Source organism: Triturus cristatus, chromosome 4_1 (genome assembly GCF_964204655.1).
Source record: "Triturus cristatus chromosome 4_1, aTriCri1.1, whole genome shotgun sequence".
NCBI lineage: Eukaryota > Metazoa > Chordata > Amphibia > Caudata > Salamandridae > Triturus > Triturus cristatus.
This window is the reverse complement of record NC_140585.1, coordinates 1330326704-1330344295: the sequence shown is the minus strand read 5'-3', so window position 1 is coordinate 1330344295 and position 17592 is coordinate 1330326704. Positions and strand designations below refer to the sequence as shown.

Sequence of the window (17592 nt, the reverse complement as noted above, 5' to 3'; positions counted from 1 at the left end):
TTACTTGGCCAGTGGAAAGTGGTACATGCAAAGAAAGTTTTTTTCCAATTTTAAGGAAGGGTGCGACCAAACAAGGAAAGGAGTTACTTATGTACTAAGAAGTGAATGCGTGGGCGCTGAGAGTAAAGGGAAACACAACTATTTGTTTTTTGAATTGCAATGACATTTGTAAAGGTGCCTACACATTAACTGAGCCAAACTCACATTGCACAGCAAACAATGCAGTACCGCAAATATAACAATGCAGCAGATAGGTCACCCATGACTGTCACTGGGGAAATGCCATGGTAGGGACTCAGAGGGAGGCAATCGATGATGATGGGCGGGTACTAGGAAGTATACATAATATATGTTGCACTTGAAAACTGCTGTGAGTCAAGGGAGTAGTCTGAAATACCACCTCAACACCTTGAATCAAAAACTTTCACTAAAAAAAAAACTATTCCAAGCAAATAAAGAAGGTGAGAAGAAGGCCTCTACAGAGGAGCATCCTAGTCCCTTGTTTACTCTTCTTTCCATGGATTTTTCCATTCATCATTGAATTGTCCTTCCCGTATTTTTATTCTTCCCTTGGCTTTGCTACTCAGTCACCCTTTAAGTTTTACATTCTCTCCAGTTTTCAGCTATGAATACCATCTGTCTACCCATATATCCATCAATTCAAACATAACTCTCAATCTCAACAAATCTTTCACAAAATACATTTGTCATTTAACCACCCATGCATCCTTTGACCCATCAAACCCACCAGAGGATTCCTTTCACCCATACCATTTTACCTACCCAGGCAGCCATCCTTTCACCTTTCATCAATCCTCCACCTACCCCTGCATCCTATCAGCCATCTATAGTATAGGCATCATTCACCTACACATCCCTTCCAGTCATATATTATTTCACTCGCCCTTCCTCCTTCCATCCTTCTTTCCCTATTCCATTAACCCATCAAGGTCTGACTCTTCATTAAACATTCTTTCCTGAGTTGAAGATAGAAGAGGCAATTAGTTACTCAACTCCCACTGTATATGGTAAGTAAAGAGGTGTGTGTTCAACTGTTCACAAGTCTCAACAGTACACCCTTGCAGTGAGTATATAATGAATTGTCATTGAGCATGCAATCAGAATTACCACCCACTGTCCCTGCTGCTGGCTTGCTCCCACATCTGCTACCTGGCTGGAGTCGCTGTCACTGCGGGCCGCGGCTCTGGTGGTTGGCGTGGCTAGAAAAAAAAATACATATTTTGTAGATGCCAGATACCCCTCCCCCTATTTATTTATTTTGATAGCAAAATTGAAAATAACCACACACATCACTCACTGCAATTCAGATACAGACAGGATCCTCTATCAAAAATATCAAGTTGGGCATTTTGTTTGCAATTTTTGAAAAACCTCTCAAGAAGACAACCTGTACAGGACTGGAGTGGCTAGAGCTATTGATGAATCTGAGTTTTTAAAAAGAAATAAGTGGAGAACTGGACATAATGTTTTGGTTTGCAAATGCAATGGCTTCTTCCCTCCTCATACTTCTTCCAGCCATGCAGCACAGTAAGCAGTTCACCACCAACTGCTGCTAATAATACTAGGTTTAGCTAAGAAGATGACATAACTTTGGGGTTTACAACATGACCATGTCCACTCTCTCGTTTTATTGATTCAGCACGAGAAAGTAAAAGAAAGCCTTCTCATCTCAGCAAAAATGCATAGAATACCTTACTTGGGCATGTAATCTACATGGCTGAGTAGTAGTATTAAGAGTAGTATGTGACCATGACCAATGGGTCCTCCGAGTCTTACAGTACCACCACTAGGCAGTCCACAAAACATATAAGGGGAGAGGGAGAGCTGACTCACAAAGCAGAAGAAAGGAAGCTACAGACAGACTAGTACAGAGACAGTTTGAGATAAAAATACGGATAAAATACAGACACTAGGAATATAGAAAATAAGTAAATAGGATAATACAGAGATAACAAGAATTTAGTAATGGATACATCGAAGAGGATTTGGGAAATAATATCATTAGGAAATGGGTAGAAATAAATAATTCATAATAAGGAGAGGAAAAAGTTGGGGCAAGCAGAGCCATTGGAAGAGGACTGTTCTTCGGACTGGGAGGCACCTTCAGCTCCCTCACCCGCCTCGGACGACCCCTTGCCTTTGGATGCTGATGTAAGACATAAAAAGACAAAAAAAAAAGATTGGTGGTAAATAAAAAGAAATTTGACAGGAAAAGGTAGTTGCAATAACATTGAACTTCCTAAATCAGATCGACTATCGGGGACCGTCCTATTTATTTATTCCGCATTTCCTAAACCTACCTATTCTGCCTATTCCAAGGACTTTGGAATTACTAATAAATTGCAGCAAATTATGTTTGCTTTTAAGTTCCAATCTCATTTGCAATCATTCTCAACCCCCTTTGACGGGCCAATTCACGAAGTCTGCATTTTTTCTTTAAACGCATAGAGAGATGCACGCATACACCAAATTGGTTGACTGCATGCTAACGACCACAATCTTACTGACATGAGACAAAGGAGTCTCTAGTCTGCATTACTTAAGTTCTTACATAATCAGCCAAGTGAGTGCAAACAAGTACAATTAGTTAGCGCTGAGCACCTGTCTAGAATAACAATCACATAATATAATATTTGTAAATGTAACTTACCTGCAAGTGAGAAGCATGCTTACTATTTGGGAAAAAATAAGAGAGAAGGAAGTAAAAAAAGAATAGGAAGGAAGTAAAGAGAAAAAAATAAAGTACAAAACTCACGAAAAGCACACAAAAAAAGAAGAAAAAAAACGCAAAATACACACTTATAAAGAAAAAGGGTAAGATAATAAATAAAAAAGATAATTAAAAAAGTTTTAGAAAGCAGTGATTGAAAAGATTGAAGAAGGATCAAAAAGTAGGCCCCAGCACCAGAAACAGAGTACGAAATAAGATGGCTCTGCCAATGCAGGATCACGTGGTGCAGTTTGCGCAATTTTTCCCACGAACACGCAATCAGCTTTGCCGTATGGCAGAAACATCACAAAAAGGGGCGGTAGAGAGTTTCTTTTGTGACTTCCAAGTGATGTGAGACATCAGCACAATTCAGCATTATACATGACTATGGCTAGGATCATCCACAGTCCACAATGTCCCATGTCAGCAGACATTTTAACTTTGTAAATGCCAATACCATCACAACACTGAAAGTATATGAGGATTAGGAAATATCCTGTCCAGAAAATGGTCTTGTGTACAAAGAGGAAGGGATTTCACTTTATTGTTCTAGCCTCGCAAACACACATACCAATGTTGTACTTAGTGCTGACAAACACATAGCCCCAACCTATTAGCATGTCTCTCCTTGATGCACATCACCAGCCAGTGTATCAGCCTCCACAAATACACATGTTCATCACACCTCACAGAATACGGCCATTTCAATGGCATGCAAATGCACAATACCAGATAGACCTGCAAGTCTTGCCACCATGTGTCATTGCCCCAACAGTTTAGCCAGCCTAATGACATCCAACAATGTCATTAGGTATATGTGACTCACTCAACCATGTCTCCAACCTCCTGTATGTGTTTACATCCTACTCTGTACATCTATCACGCAAAACCTATTGTCATAAATACACTGACCAACACATACCCATCTGATGAGATCTGAATGAAATGCATGTAGGGCCTCAGCTCATGCATGGAACAGTTTACATTTGACAGTATATCACCTAAAGATACACATGCCAGCATGTATGCATCAATACAGGTGGTAGCAATGGTGTCAGCCACATCTAAATACTGTACATTCCCCACTTACCAAGGGGGAATGGTGCACAGTAGACGCATCCAGAGAGCATTGTATGTCATACCACAAGCCTTTGGACCACCATCGCATGAGACACACTTGTGAAGAAGCATCTTGACAAGTGGGATGCTTCGGACCACTGTCATACATGACAGCAACTGATAATGTAGGCATCCTGTGACATTGGCCAGCCCTGTGGCTGGTTAACTCTGGAAACTGTCATTTTAATGGACTCTGCTCAATACCTGGTCACATGCACAATAATCCATGGGTCTCAGCATGCACCAACTGCAAGTCCAACACATGCATCAACTCTCCCAGTCCATGGGACCTGACTCACCTTCAAGCTTGATGGGGAAATAGCTGCCTGAAACAGAAGATAGATGGTTATGCCAAAAACTTTACTCAGGAAAAACTCCCTCCCTCCTAGCTGCTGTTGGGCGTGCAAATTCTCATTAAGGTCTTGGTACACTGCCACCAGGATGCGGGCCATCAGAAGGATGAGGGTCTGGCACATGCCCCTTCTGCCAGGGGAGGACAGCCCCAGCTGGACTCCACAATCTTGCGAGTCATGCGTCTTAGGTCCTCCCACAGTTTTCGGCACTAGACACTGCACCAACTGGAGACCTCCGGGGTTCACACTTTCCAGGCAATGGCTTTCCACATGGACACCTTCTGATGGGCATTGACCTGTATGAATTCAAGAGATGAAAAGGCTGACATGTACAAAATGGCTAATCTGCTAGGGTAAGTCAAAAATGCACACACTACATGTCTATAGCACACTGTTTATGCCATCTGAGAAGTAACCTGAATCATGATCATGCCAGTACTAACTAGCCCAGCACACTGACATCACGTAGCCCTGTGCCACATCAAATGTACTCTGAAATGAGTTACCAACTAACATAGCAGCAATTTGCCCTCCTGAGGGTACAGTACTAGTGTATCACTTGAAAGACACCTGAACAGTCTAGACAAATGATTTGAATAATACTGTCTGATACATCAGCGCTATCATTGTAATTCACACATGTCAATATTTGGTACACAATAAAAGGGCTGGCATGTGTGTCACTGAGGTCTCCCATTCTGAGTAACAGTGGACATGTAAGACATTATATTATGTCAGAGTTTGTGCATGTGGAAAGTCCTGCCCTCACAGGACACACCTAATGCCAAATGTGGCAGTATCAAATAGGCCAAACACAAACTGGGGAGGGACTAAAGAGTGAGCCGTCCCTCACTCTCCAACCAGACAATTCAACTCACAATCCAGGAAGGACAGAAAAAAGAAAAGAAAAGAAAATAGGAATTTTATTTTCAACTAGCAGTTACCCAAATTGGGACATGGGAATCTATAATATACAGAAGGTCTAGGGGAAGAAATAACTTGGAAACCCTTATTGTTATTAAAATTGCCATCACCCACTAAACCGTGGCATGCTTCAGCATAGGGTACCTACAAAGAAAGAATGTAAATCTCAGCAGGTACTCTGCAAGAGTGTGTGTGGGCCACATCAAATAAAAACCTATTTTCTCCCTTCTTCTTTTCTTTTTTCTATCCTTCCCGGTTTGTGAGTTGAAGTATTAATTGGACGACATTAACATTCCATTGCACTAACTGAATGCTAGGCATTCTGATACAGCTGGTAATCCACTTTTGAACTGCACAACATATGTAACCAACTATCTTAAGTGTACATGTGTCACATGAACTAATTCCCTGTACAATGGCATCCATTACTCGGTAAGATCCCAGAAATGTCGGAGTAAGGCGCCTGCTCTAAGGCAGTGACACACAGTGGCCTCATAGGACCATGGACAGTAGTCTCGGGTCTCGCCTTCTAATCATGCACAAAACCAAATGAGCTCATACAAGGTGCAAATAGGCGACCCCATGTTCCTCTTACACTGATATATGCCACATTTGATAATCAGCATATCTACAGCTAGTGTACTCTGTGCAACAGCTCCAATAGCACTTCAACTCTGCTGCATCCTGGACTAGTGACCATACAGGGCACATATCGGTGTCATTGTGTGTTGTCTGCATGCTGAGCACACTGTTACCACATTAACATTATGTGTCTACATATACTAAAACTAACAGTGCACCTTGTGGCCAACCTATATATCACATCACCGTTGTGGGTTGCCATGGAGGGGGCCGTGAGGTGATAGCTTCTCCCTGCTAGCAGGTTAGATTAGGCCTCATCTGTGTAGCAGGATATGTTGAAATGTACATCTATCTACCATCATCCTCTCATGCTACTCACGGAACACATACAAATGTCTGGGTATAACACGCACACCTTTTTTTAGCACATCTGTCAATTCACTGATAAGCTGTGCCATCATAGGCAACAACAGATCTAAACATGCATAGATATGTGCATACAATAGGTGCAAGGTATAAACCTGTAAAAACATCAGCATTATGATGTGAGATCCACAAAGTACAGTGCAACTGAAACCTTCATATCATAGTGGGCTTGCCCCACACTTTCTGACACAGCCAGCACTGACTTCAGTTTTTTGGCAGTCACATATTAGCAAATTACAGACTGTATTAGCTGTACTCATCTGTTCTTCTGCTGAGTCATAGAGCTGGTGGTAAAGGGGAAGGACCTCAAGCACAAGGCTTTCCAGCTCTTCTGGAGTAAAGGCAGGGGTCCTGCTTCCTGTACAGCATGCCATCACAGCTGCCAGATGCGGCAATCAGCAGTTAAGGATAAGAAAATTCGTTAAGCAGCAGTGTGTGAAGGCAAGTGAATTGATGCTGAAACTGCCCCTATAAGTATACCACAAAACAAGTCAACCCATGAATCCATGCAAACTGAGTATTAAGTTATAGCTTACAACAACTGTTCACATGAAACTCATTTCGAAAACAATCCTATTTTGTCAAAAATTCTTATTCTGTGTTGGTTTAGTCAGGGGAGGAAAACAATAAAAGTAAGGCACGGTATATCTGCCATAAATTAATTTTAACAACACAAATATATATATTTTTCAATTGCCACACATATTTCTTTAGTACCAGAGCAAGTCTGAGAACAGGTTTATAGGAACAGGAAGCACTTCCACTCTGCCAATGTGCAAGTGGTGTGTACAGGATTTATGCTTCACACACATCTGTGCCAGATACCCTGGATCAGTCCATGACTCCTTCATACTGCGGGACATCACTGCACCCAGCTGATGTCACAACTACTACCTGAGAGAACCTGGCTTGTTGGTGATCTTGACATGTCCAATCCTTTGTGTGTGTGTGGTGTCAGGTTGTATTTTCTACAAATATGTGACTTATATTTTCACATATGTGTGTCTTCCATCTAGGTGACTCAGTAGATTGCAACCACCTATGGTTGTTAGCACTGAGGAATCCAAAAACTCCAGGTAAGCCCTCTTCAGTGAGGCCCATGGGAGGAAAAGGCAGCCAATGGATGGGCTTTTGGGATCCTGAAGGCCAGATTCAGATGTCTGGACGGGACTGGGGGAGCCTTCCTCTACTCACCGAATCAGATCACCATAGCCTACTGCATACTCCACAACCTTGCACTGTGACGGAACATCCCTCTAATTGAACAGCAGGGACCCCTGGGCAAAGATCCTGAAATGCCCAATGACAATTATAGTGGGGAAGAGGAAGGAGTACACATGCGTCAAGACCTCATCAATTACTTCTTCTCTTGAGTGTAAGTGTGCTGTGAGATGTCATTACTTTGGTTGCTAAAGTGAGTGTTGTCAATCGCCTTTGCTTTTTTGCATTTGCAGATGTGTAGCATCCTACCATGTTTTTTAAGTTTGCTCATGAAAATTGTGGTCACTGACACAGATAGGTTTTGTGATGTCTTGGTTTGCTATTTTTGCAACAGCATGCAAGCCTAAGGTTGAGACCGTATAATAACGTTCTCCTGAGACTGTACACTTGTATGTCTGTCTTGGGGTGGCGTAATTGAGGTTATCTTAGCACAATGTTGACAATACACATGTTCATACTTACCTAAGTAGCTTACACTTTCATCTGAGGGAATAAATGGAAATAACAACATAAATTGCAAGATGTCAATGATACAACATGAGCTAGTGTTGTGAAAAGTGAATTTATTGCAGTGCACATGGTGACAAAGGAAATTAAAGAAAGACAGAAAAAACGGCCACAATGGAGTGAGGTTGTCAGTGACTGAAACCATTGTTGTAAGAACCACAGTACGTGGAGTCCAAAGTCCAACACACTCCTCCCATCAGAAGTGAGAAAGTGTACAGGAATAGTCAACAAGGTTAATGGATTGCACACAAAGGAGGAAATCAGGGGCATTGTTTCCTACTGGTGGTGGTGGATGTCTTGGCATCTGACCCTCCTGTATGTTTCCTTGGGCGTCCCACCCTATGCTGGGTGGGGTAACCTCAACTGCAGGGTTCAGAGTGTCTGAGGAGTCTCCCCCTGACAGGGCCTACCTTCCTGTGGCTGCCACATATGTTGAAGGGGCAGATGTAGTTGTGCCACTGTGAGGGGTAGGTGTAAGCCCCTCAGAGGGTGATATTAATGTTCCTCAGGACACCAATGAGCTGGTGCCATTTGGTTGTTATGTATATCCAGTTTCCGGTCTATGGACCTCTGCAGTTGCTTAATCTCCCAGAGTTCTTCAGATACCTGCCCCATTGCTTCCTGGTATACCTCATATGCAAAATAAACAAAGAAGGCGATATCCTTAAATGAGAGAAGGTAAAAACCTTCTGTCTGTTAGAGAGTTCTCAAAGAAGTAAAAAGAGAAATTATTTCTTTTTTATGAAACCCTTCACTCACCAACCTAGTTGGTGACGTGCTTCATCATCGGGGTCCACCTGAGCAGCCGAATACCACCCGGGTGTGCTTCGACGCCTGATTACAGCGGAGCAGGTTTGTTATTATGTCAGTACGTGTAAGTGACGTGTGTGAGTGAGTGAAATAAAGTTAAAAGTAATCCTACTGTACTCCCTAATAAATTTAATATGGAGCAGCAGGGTCACGGTTAAAAAAGTGGTGAGGTGTAATACTAATGTAGGTTTGATTTGACCTAAAGTATTATCCAAATATTGATGGTCTACATGTTTCAACCTTTGAGTGTAGTCACAGGTTTTCGTCAGGACCTATCAACACACCGGGCGGTCTACACACACTAAGGTGCATCCAACCCTGGAGCGTCTGTGTGCCACCTACATATACTTGCGAAGGTGGTAAAAAGGGTTCAGGGAGTCCTCTGCGTACAGATGAACCTGAAAAAAGAACATACAGTTCTGGGCAATCAGAAAATGATCTATTTAAAATTAGAGTGAACAGTGCCCATTTCCGTGTGAACTCTCATTTTTGCGCATATAATCACCTCATTCTGAGTTATGCGCCCCAGGTAATTACCAGTGATTGTTGGAACCGAACATCCGTTCCATATTATGCGAAATTAGCATCAACCCACTAAATCATTGTGGAAGTCGTGGGTGTCTTATGGCTACACAGCAATTGTGAGCATACTTGATGTGTGATTCTATAGAGCGGCCAGACGTACGTGAAAAAGACTCTATTTGTGACATGCGTGCGCTAAGGAAATTATTTAAAAACAGAACACGGTGAAAATAAGGAAAAGACTCAAAACTCACTTGCGATTCTTACTCGAATCGTATCATGTGCTCATAAGGGAGGCAGACGGTGCTGCGTTACTGTTGGACAAAAAACACAAAACACAGGCGGCAATGGTCAGAACACTCAACTCTAAGTGCCTCACGTGTGTGTGGCCACCAGCTCTTCCCTACACACTCTTACCTCAGCTCACCGACTGCCTGCCACAAACCTGCGGTGCTTCCCCCAGGTGCCCGGATGTTACTGAATGGGCAGCAAGGCTTCAACTAAATACTCCTCACTTCCTGGTTATACGTCACATGACTAGTGGGCGTGGCCTGGAGTGAGGAGACACAGGTATTTATCCATAAGAAAAATTCATTTAGAACATTCTGAGGTCCATTCCATACTAGGAGTACATCATCAATGTACCTGCGCCATAGTGTTATGTTTCTAGAGAAGGAACTCTTGTGCAGAACAAGTAACCTCAATGTGCCATGTAATTTTAGCTGAACTACTGTTTTCCTTTTTGGAGCATTCCTCCCACGTGTGGAATGTCCTATTCCATGTAAATATATTTTTTAACAATCACTCTTGACTCCTTTTTATTTTCTCACCTATGACTAGCCATTCACCGGTAAAACTGACCTGCCCCTTTAAGAATTGTCTCCTCACTCCAGGCCACGCCCACTAGTCATGTGACGTGTAACCAGGAAGTGAGGAGTATTTAGTTGAAGCCTTGCTGCCCATTCAGTAACAACCGGGCGCCTGGGGGAAGCACCGCAGGTTTGTGGCAGGCAGTCGGTGAGCTGAGGTAAGAGTGTGTAGGGAAGAGCTGGTGGCCACACACACGTGAGGCACTTAGAGTTGAGTGTTCTGACCATTGCCGCCCGTGTTTTGTGTTTTTTGTCCAACAGTAACGCAGCACCGTCTGCCTCCCTTATGAGCCCATGATACGATTCGAGTAAGAATCGCGAGTGAGTTTTGAGTCTTTTCCTTATTTTCACCGTGTTCTGTTTTTAAATAATTTCCTTAGCGCACGCATGTCACAAATAGAGTCTTTTTCACGTACGTCTGGCCGCTCTTTAGAATCACACATCAAGTATGCTCACAATTGCTGTGTAGCCATAAGACACCCACGACTTCCACAATGATTTAGTGGGTTGATGCTAATTTCGCATAATATGGAACGGATGTTCGGTTCCAACAATCACTGGTAATTACCTGGGGCGCATAACTCAGAATGAGGTGATTATATGCGCAAAAATGAGAGTTCACACGGAAATGGGCACTGTTCACTCTAATTTTAAATAGATCATTTTCTGATTGCCCAGAACTGTATGTTTTTTTTTCAGGTTCATCTGTACGCAGAGGACTCCCTGAACCCTTTTTACCACCTTCGCAAGTATATGTAGGTGGCACACAGACGCTCCAGGGTTGGATGCACCTTAGTGTGTGTAGACCGCCCGGTGTGTCGATAGGTCCTGACGAAAACCTGTGACTACACCCAAAGGTTGAAACATGTAGACCATCAATATTTGGATAATACTTTAGGTCAAATCAAACCTACATTAGTATTACACCTCACCACTTTTTTAACCGTGACCCTGCTGCTCCATATTAAATTTATTAGGGAGTACAGTAGGATTACTTTTAACTTTATTTCACTCACTCACACACGTCACTTACACGTTCTGACATAATAACAAACCTGCTCCGCTGTAATCAGGCGTCGAAGCACACCCGGGTGGTATTCGGCTGCTCGGGTGGACCCCGATGATGAAGCACGTCACCAACTAGGTTGGTGAGTGAGGGGTTTCATAAAAAAGAAATAATTTCTCTTTTTACTTCTCTGAGAACTCTCTAACAGACAGAAGGTTTTTACCTTCTCTCATTTAAGGATACCCCCTTCTTTGTTTATTTTGTATACCTCAGGGGACTGGGAGTACCCCTTACAACTTAGTTGTGAAATCCCTTTCTCTCTCTTTTGTTATATTATACCTCATATGCACCCATAACTCGGGAAAGGTTGACCTGGGTGTCAGTGGCACGAGAAGCCTCATGGTGCATGCCCACAGTTAGACTCCCACCACCCCTGTCCCCACAGGTATGTACGCTTGACACTGCCTGCCCTCTCCCACTGGCTCCTCAATCCTCAGCGAGTGAGTTGTCACTCCTCAACTCCAGATTTGTGAGGGGGTGGCAGGAGATGTTGCTAGTGGAGCTAGATTGTCTGGCTGTTGTGGTAGGGGTCAGATGTGATGTTGTAGCTGGGATGGGAGATGTAGTAGTGGGACCAGTTATGCCTTGTGCCGTCTGCCCAGATGGGCCAGATTAGTCCTCCACATACATGTTTCCAGGAGAGTTAGCATTGCTGGAGGCTTGCATCCAGGGTGGACTTTGAGTCTTGGGGGCGTCCTCACTCTGGCTGGATGCTATACCAGATCAACCGCTTGGGACAGAGATTACATTGTCATTATTGTAATTATGGAATCTACATCCACATCATTTGGATTACAGTTTGCAAGCTCTGGTGCTGCCTAGGCTAGACAATGGTAGTTTCACTCTTTGTGGACTACCCAAATATAGCTTGACTCCACTAAAAGCGTCTATCAATGCAACATCTTGACTGCTCATTGGTTCAAAAAGAAACAAGCACATCTCCCCAGCCCTCAAATCCCTAAATTGGCTGCCATACAAGGCCAGAATACAGCTAAAGATAGCCTGCATGACTCACAAAGCCCTACATCTCAAGACTCCCACATATCTGGCTCAAAAACTAGAACTGGCTGGAGGTTGCAGACAGTCAAGAAGTGCTAGTTCATGGCTCTTAAAACCACAGATCTGTCACAAAATGAGAACGAGTCACAGAGCCTTCTCAGGATCTGCCCCAAAGATATGGAACACTTTTCCTCTGGGAGTCCGACGAATTTCCTCCACAATTAACTTTGAAAAGGAAGTAACAAAAATCCTAATGGCTAAGTTCCGGCCTAAAACAGCTCTGGACCACTGCTCATTGATTACCACCTGATTGACAATGAGATTGCTGGACACCTTCGAATACCAGTATTCGTCTGCCATGCTCATTTATCTAGCGATGATTATCGAATTTTCTTCTCCATGGTCTGTATCCCACATACCTTAACTGTGTTTCACGACTATTTTGTTGTGTAAAGCGCTCTGAAACCCACCTGAATCAAGTTTGCGCTGTATAAAACTTTCAAAATAAATTGATAAATAAATAAAATAAACAGTTAGGGCATGCCTGGGAGAGAGAAAATGGGTGGAGATTGACATTGCCAACTATTCATGTTATGATTGCCTCATTTTCATAACATTAGTATACCTTCATTACACAAAGTGGCATCACCCTGCTCATTAGCTGTGTTGATATGGTTCGCATTAGTTTTGAGAAATGGTAATGCCTATTCCCAATGACATGCACCCAACCCAATATCAAAGTAACCTGAATGTTAATACATTCTATGTCCATTTTGTGTACGATACGGGCATACACATGACTTGGTAGTAGTTCAGTCATTGCTAATCAGGTGTGCTGTGCAGTGTCAATGTGCCACCAGGCAAATTGAATTAGCGGGGTTACCTTCATGCATTACTGATATTTAATTTACACACTTGGCATGGTGTCACTAATGGACTCTTTATATCCTACTCTGGAGGTCAGGGGAAGTTCAGGCTAAGTAGGCAGACATGTGTCTGAGCAGAGCATTGTGTATGAAGTACTTCAGTTGAAACATAGCTAACAAGTGAGTATGGAGAAGCAACACAGGTGCCTGCAGTTAGGAGTTAGAAGTACAGGGCCTGATGGTAGTTGTAGTAATTTCAAACACTCCTCCCCCACTTGACCAATGGCTCCCTGCCTGTGAGGGGAACTTCAGTTGCAACATGGCTGACAAGTGATTATGGATAAACAACAGAGATGCCTGCATTTTAGAGTTAGACGTACAGGGCCTCATGGTAGCTGTAGTCTGATCTATTTCAACTTCTCAACACTTACAAAAATGGTTTGTGTTACATACCTGTTAGCTAAATGCAGTTATAAAGGGCTATATTGTTGGAAATGTGTACATATTATTGTTCCTGGGTTATTATTTGATGATAAGGCAACTACAGCCAGTATTTCATCATGTGAGAATGTAAATGCTATTGCTACTTTTCTTCTTCTATAGTGGTCAATAACACATCTCAGATACTTTGGCTTCTGCATATTGGACCAATCTATGTACAACAGTTTGGTAAGAGCTGTGATGTGTACTAAAGAAACATTGATATTTTGTGACAGTTGTTGAGGTATTACCTACCAGACTCCAGTTCCCCACGTATTCCTATTGAACCCTCCGACTGCATGATGGGGTGCACCGTCTACTCCCAGGTTGTGAGTTGTAATGGTGGCCCAGGAGGACCACTACCAGTCTTCTGGGCGGCCAGATGGAGCCTGTTGACTAGGGCCTTGATCCTGGCCTTCAGGTTGTGCCACCTCTTCCTGATGTCCTCCTTTGTGCACAGCGTGGTACCTACAGCATTAACTTTGTTGACTATCATGTCCCCCATCTCATTCTTCCTAGTGACAGCAGATTGTTGGACTTGGACTCCAAATATCTGTGGCTCTACTCTAACGATTTTATCCACTATCACTCAAAACTCGTTCTTCAAAATCGTGGATTTAGTTTTGTGACATTGTGTGTAACACGTGAGTGACTGTAAGGGAGAAAGACAAGGGGTTTACAAGAAAATACCTAACTAAATATATAGAGTGAATCGTTCAATGAAGGTGTGTGGAATGTGAATGTTAAGAAAGGGCTGGCGGCTCTGACACTAAAGTGACGGTCAGTCCTGCTTTGCTGAAGGGTGGTGGCAAAGGATCATTGTCTGGGACGGGGTGTGTTTTATACTTTGAATTGTAGGTGTGTTCACTTTGCCTATTTACATCAGCTGTGTAGTTCTTTGTATGCATACAATGGTTTGTGTTGTGCTGTTTCATGGTAGCAGTACTACTGCGTTCTTGTGATGAGGTGTAACACCGGACATGGCTCTGCCAAGGTTTGAGAGGTATCGTAATATGCTCAGCGATAGAACCACTACCAAGGCAGTGTCTGAGACTCTATCGGCACTCTTTCTGACTGCCATGTTACAAGCACAGTCAACACGGACTGGCGCTGTCTGCAATTAGGCCTGCATGCATCATAATACGGCAGGGGTGGAAACTGCGTCTTCGGCGGTTGAATTCAAACCACGGCCATGGCAGACAGATGGTGGATCTGACCGGCATCGTAATCAGCTCCTTAGTTCTGTGATGATTCCTTAATGTTTACAACCTCTCACAACAACCCAAAACATTTCACAGTCCAAGACCAACAGGGTTAAAGTTTCAGACCCATGGTATCTAGCAATTTTAACGGTGTTTTCATCAGGACAGGCCAAATGAATGCACCTTAAACAAGGAGGTAATAATGGCACCCAAACAGATAATATATGGGGTGGGAACAATCTTTGCATTCAATAATGCGGTATAATCAGTACTTATATCCCACAGCAACTTCAAAAAATGTGTCTTTGCTTAGTCTTTGAGCAAATTAAATGAAGTCGGGCAGTGGCTGCAGAAGTCCCTCCAATCATGCTGTAGGGGTCCTGGACGGTACACTGTTTTTCTGGCTAGTTGTTTCTTCAAGCAGTTTTCCACACAATCAATGCAGGGGGACTGAGTGACTTTTCACAGTTTGAGTGGGAACAGGCGTTCTCTCAAAGTAAGTAATTCTTCTGAGAGCTTCACATCACAAACATGGCTGGAGTTCTCCTGCGGTCCTCAGGCATCTCAAAGCAGGTAGTGATGTGTTGTTACTTACTGGTAATGTTCATTGCCCGTTAAGGTCCTCCTCATCCCAGTCCTTACACAAGTGAGGCAATCCTGCCTCCCGACAGGCCATCCCAATGTTGGTATTTCCTTTATATTTACTATATAAAACCCTCCCACCCACCGCTATGCCTGTTATCAACAAGACCAGACACAACTGCAGCGGGAGGATGGGAGGGAACAGGCCTGGAATGAGGAAGACCGTAATCATGGTAATATAGATTACCGGTAAGTAACAACACATTACCCCCTCATTTGTCCTCCTCGTCCCAGTCCTTACACAAGTGAGGAACTCACAAACAAAAAAACACCATGAAACCGCATGACGAAGGTCAAAACAATAAACAAGAAAAAGACACAGCAGTGTCCACAATGCCAACAGCAAAAAGGCCCCAGAGGCAAGAAAGAAATCAAGGCGACAACACTGGACAAAAACATGAGGGGACAGCCAGGAAGCCGACCCACAAATCTTCTGGAGAAAAAAAAAAGCAGCCGCAGCCCACTAAGCAAACAGCAACCTGCGGCAAACGCCCCTGAACCAAAGCAGGTGGAAGCATGCCCACAATCACACAGGACCTGAAAACCGCCAAACACACCCACCGACTGAGGGGGGAAGCAGCCACCCCCACCCCTGTAGCCACACCATCACAGGAAACAAACAAGACACGAGAAAGACAAAAACCCTGTGCATGCAGTAGGCAAAGTGAATGGGCTCGACGAACATCCAAGAGGGAAGGAACAATAGCATCCCCATCCCCAGAAAACAGTAGGAACCATCACTCACAGGAAATGGAAGGGCGAGGAGACCTGAGGGCGAAAGCCAGGCCAAGCCGCAACACCACCCTGTCAGGCAAGAACAGCAAAAAAGGAAAGGAAAGAAAAAAGGCTCCCATGTCCCCCAACCTCCGAGCAGAGGCAATGGCCAACAGGAAGGCCAATGAAGCAGCCACCGTAGGAAACTGTGTCAGCTGAAGCACGAATCAAATCCTTGACCTGAGAGAGCTTGTGCCATCAGAGGCAGAAAACTTACCAGTGAGCTAGAGCTCCCCAGTACCAAACCAAAGCTGGCAACAAGAAAGGCTAAAACAAGGAACAAATGCCTCAAAGAGCCGGGACCCCCAACAGGCAGACAAGGAATCAAGGCCGACGGAGCAGCCACATGACACCAAGTCCTAGGTCACAGGGACCGCCTACCAGCCCCGCAGCCTCGGCAGCCCAGGAGAAGGCCCACAGTGGATCAAAGCTACTGGAGACAGAAACTGCGGCAAGACCACCACTGAAGACAATAGAGGAGCAGGAACTCCCAAAACCAGAAGACAGCCCAACACCGTCACAAAAACCCTTGAAAAGGTCTTGGGAAGCAGAGGGAGAGGAAGAGCCAGCCTGAATCCCAAACAGAGACGCAGTGTAGGAACACATTAAAACCATCCAGACCCACGGGACAACCAGATTAGAAAGGAAATCCTCCCCAGAAGACAAAGAAGAGGAAGAAGCCATGGAGGACCAATTAGAACGACCATAGGAACCTGAGGAAACTGGACAGCCAACACCGCCAAGCGATAACTCTAGCCCAGAAAGCGAGCAGAACCCCCGCATGGCGACCCCAAGCTATGCAGGAGTCAGAACACCCGCAATGACAACAGGCAAGGTCAAGACCACGAAGGAACCCTACGGGGAAGAAAACACCAACATCCACCAAGGATGTGGGAGCAAAAACCCAGGACCACATTTTCAGCCACCAGCACCCGGTATTCATAGGCGGTCTCCCAACCAGGTGCTCACCAGGCTCGACCCTGCTTAACTCCTGAGATCAGACAAGATCAGGTGCTTTCAGGGAGGTATTGCCGAAGTCTGAAGGCACAAGCAGCGCAGCCTGAACAGCTGAATTCAGTAAACCCTGCAAATGCGACCTGAAGAACTGCCACAGGTCATCTTCCTGCGAGTCATGCACAGTCTATTCCATTTGGAAAGAGACAAAGCTGGCATTAGGGGCCAACTCGACATCCCCATGACACCAAACCGGAACCAACAGAGAAAGAGAAGTGCCCAGCAACTCCCAAACATACTATCTCAGAGTTTACAATTTTCAACCCACTAGACTTGAAGAGCCAAAAGGCAGCCCTGCGCTGCTGGAAGTCTCAGTACGGGAACGACTGCCCCAACTACACAGAATGCTCCCCACCCCAGCCAAGCACATGCGCGGGTAGTGCGGCAGAAGCAGAGCGGGGGGGGGGCTACTGGAAAACTCAGTAGGCCAGCGCGGCACAATGAAAAACGCACGGCAGCTGGCATACCCAGGCAGCACAGGAAAT

At 44.3% G+C, this 17592-nt stretch overlaps 1 pseudogene; it reads right to left on the bottom strand.

Moving 5' to 3' along the window:
- Nucleotides 1-17013: 17013 nt before the first annotated feature.
- On the bottom strand, nt 17014-17132 carry LOC146856623 (5S ribosomal RNA; annotated as a pseudogene).
- Nucleotides 17133-17592: the final 460 nt, after the last annotated feature.